Consider the following 3,208-nt stretch of genomic DNA (forward strand, 5'->3'; position numbering starts at 1 on the left):
TAATTTGAAGCTTTTTAAAGATCTCCAAGAATCTAGAAAACTGGCTATCCTTCACATCTTTCCTCAGTCTTTGTGGATAGGGTGCTTTTGGTACATAAGGTTTTAAGTCTTGCTTTGGTGGGGTTGGTTCAGGTGTCTCTTCTTCCCTCTTAGTTCCTGGATCAATTGCAGCTTATTCTCCTTGCAATTTGTGGTTTGAGGAAGCCTCTTCCACCACTTTTCTACTTGTTAGTGTGATGGCTTTACATTTCCCTCTTGGGTTGGTCATGGTATCACTTGAAAATGTATGTGTGGGCATGGGTATCTATTTCGACAAGCTCCCTAGCTGTGCTTCCAGTTTTAAAATTGCTGCCCCTTGGTTCCTTATGTTGGATTTGGTTTCCTCTTGGATTAAGTCTATCTTTTTGTCAGATTGCAATTGTCTCTCTGCAACAGTGGCAATACTCTTTGCCAATTGTGACATAGCAGCCTCCAGTCTTGCAAAGTTGTTGCTGCTATCACATGGGTGTGGGGCTGAGAATGATGCATTTTGAGAATGATTGTTGTATGGTTTTGGGTGGAGTGGGTGCATTTTATGAGTTGTGGTAGGGTCTATTGTTGCTCAATTGATGGTTAGTATTGTGATTATTGTATTGGTTAGAGTGGTATGGTTTATGATCTTGGTTGTGGTTTTGTTGGTTTTTCCACCCAAAATTTGGGTGATTCTTCCAACTAGGGTTGTATATTTTGGCATTGGGGTCATATGGTGGTATGGAGGAATTGTTCACATAGTTGGCTTGCTCCCATTCACATTCAATTTCTGGGTTATCTTCCTCTTACATAGGTGCTTGAGCTTGGATGGATGAGACTTGATTCTTCTCCATCTGCTTAGTTAGAGCTGCTAGTTGAGCTATGATCACCTTGTTTTGAGCCAGTAGATCATCCATGGAGTTGTGCTCCATCACTCTCCTTCTTGGGTTTCTATCGGATGCATAGAAGTACTCATTGTTGGCCATAGTTTCTATGATGTCTATGGCTTCTTCAATTGTCTTCTTCTTGTTGAGAGAGCCTCTTGAAGAGGGATCTAAAGCCTTCTCTGATTCTTGTGTCAATCCTTCATAGGATATGTGCAGTTGTACCCATTCATTGAATATGTCTGGAGGGCATTTTCTTGTCAACTCCTTGTACCTCTCCCATGCCTCATAGAGAATTTTACCATCTTGTTGTCTAAATATTTGCACATCATCTCTCAATCTGTTAACTAGCACTCTCCTCTTTTGTGGAGGAGCATGGTTGCCAACTACTTCTTCATGATGATTATGTGCTTCACCTTCCATGGTCTGGGTTGAATTTTCCTCTTCTTCTTCTTCTTCACCAACCACTCTTTTGTCTCTTGCCACTGCTTCTCTTTTTAATCTCAAGAATGTTCTCTCTGGTTCAGAGTCATAGGAGGTTACAGCTCATCTTCCCCTTATCATACACAACACAAAACACAATCTAAACAAGAATTATCACCCTTTTGGAAGAAGGGTGGGTAAGTCAAAATTAATTGATGCAAAGTATCAAACAATTAGTGTGCTACTTGTTAGAGTTAACATATATATACAATGGACAGTTAAAAATTAAAACACTAAACGAAATAAAAATATAAAAACTAAAATTAAAGAACTAATAAAGTAAAGAAAATGCTTAATCTAAATACTCACTAACTTAATCATTGTCAACTTAAAATCAATCCCCGGCAACGGCGCCATAAAACTTGATGACTGGAATTCACTCCCCATATAAAATGAATCCGTTCTTTGGCAAGCGCACCAAATATCGTCAAGTAATAACCCACTAGGAGTGGGGTCGAATCCCACAGAGATTGATCGATTGAGCAACTTTAGTTAATGAGTAATTTTAGTTAAGCTAATTAATGAAGAGTGTTGAGTGCAGAATTTTAAATGGCAGAAAGATAAATGACTGAAAAGTAAAGGAAAGCAATAGAGTGCAGAAATATAAATGACAAGAATGTAAAGTACTAAAACATAAATGACTGAATTGTAAATAGGAATGGGGAATAACAGAAATTAAAGAAAAGCTATAAAGAATAGGAAAGATAAGAATAGGGAGAATTCATTGGGATTGGGAGATGTTGCTCTCTTAGGATTAGATCTAGATCATCTATTCTTCAATCATGCAACTCATTGACCTCTTGGCAATCATGATTGATTGAACCCCAATCTCTTGGTGATTCAATCTCTCAAATCTTGATAATCATCCAATTCCTTGGTCTAATTGCTCATGAAGAGAGATATGATTGGTCCCTGATTATACCACACATCCTCATAGATCCAATTAATGGGTGGATTTCATGTCACCATATACAATCCCAAAACCAAGATCTACTCAAGTGTAAGAAGGGATTTCAAGCATGGTTTCATGTTTCCTTTTCCAAGGTTCCCAAGAAACCCATTTTGCATTCAACATCTTTCTCAAGATAATTGAACACTAGCATAAAGAACGAAATTTCTTCTAGTAAATCAAAGAGAAAATGAAAAGAAGAAGAAATTCACTATCATTAATCCATCAAGTACATCAGAGCTCCCTCTCCCAATGAGAGGGAGTTTAGTTACTCATAGCTCAGAGAAAAGTACAAGAGATGGAAGAGATGAAGTGAAGTGTAAGGTAAATCTAAAACTAGCAAGCTAATCAATCCACCAACCAACCCCCTTTTCATTACTTTTAGGGGGTATTTATACTACTCCTATCACTAGAATTAAAAAGTACAAAAGAGAAAAAAAATTAATACTGAAAAGAAAATGAAAAACTAATGGAAATGAGTCATGTGCCTGCGTGTTCTTGACGTGTGATTGGCGTGCCACGCCTGGCTCCTCAGCTTGGCTTGGCATGTCACGCCTGGCTTCCCAAGTGGCACGCCCTTCATGCAGCTTAACCTGGCGTGCCATGCCTTCGAGCTCAAGTGGCACGCCCATGGTCTTTTCTTCCTTATTTCTCTCTGGTCTTTTGAACTAGCATGGCATGCCCAGGTCTAGCGTGCCACGCCCATAGTAAGGCCCTTCTTCATCTTTTTGGAAACTTAAACTAGCGTGGCACGTCATGTTCGGCGTGCCACGCCCATAGTAGACACTTCATCCTTCCTCTCTGGACAATGATACTGGCGTGCCATGCACAGTAGGTGGTGTGCCACACCCTTGATGAGTCTTCACTTCTTCTTCTCTGGAAA

At 39.5% G+C, this 3,208-nt stretch overlaps 1 non-coding gene across 1 annotated transcript; it reads left to right on the top strand.

Annotated features, from left to right (window-relative positions):
* Positions 1 to 1,129: 1,129 nt before the first annotated feature.
* LOC148545622 (small nucleolar RNA R71) lies at positions 1,130 to 1,235 on the top strand. The gene has a single exon (XR_015900523.1). It is a non-coding gene; the product is annotated as a small nucleolar RNA R71 (small nucleolar RNA).
* Positions 1,236 to 3,208: the final 1,973 nt, after the last annotated feature.

Source organism: Arachis ipaensis, chromosome B9 (genome assembly GCF_059453495.1).
Source record: "Arachis ipaensis isolate K30076 ecotype BB chromosome B9, ASM5945349v1, whole genome shotgun sequence".
Taxonomy (NCBI): Eukaryota; Viridiplantae; Streptophyta; class Magnoliopsida; order Fabales; family Fabaceae; genus Arachis; species Arachis ipaensis.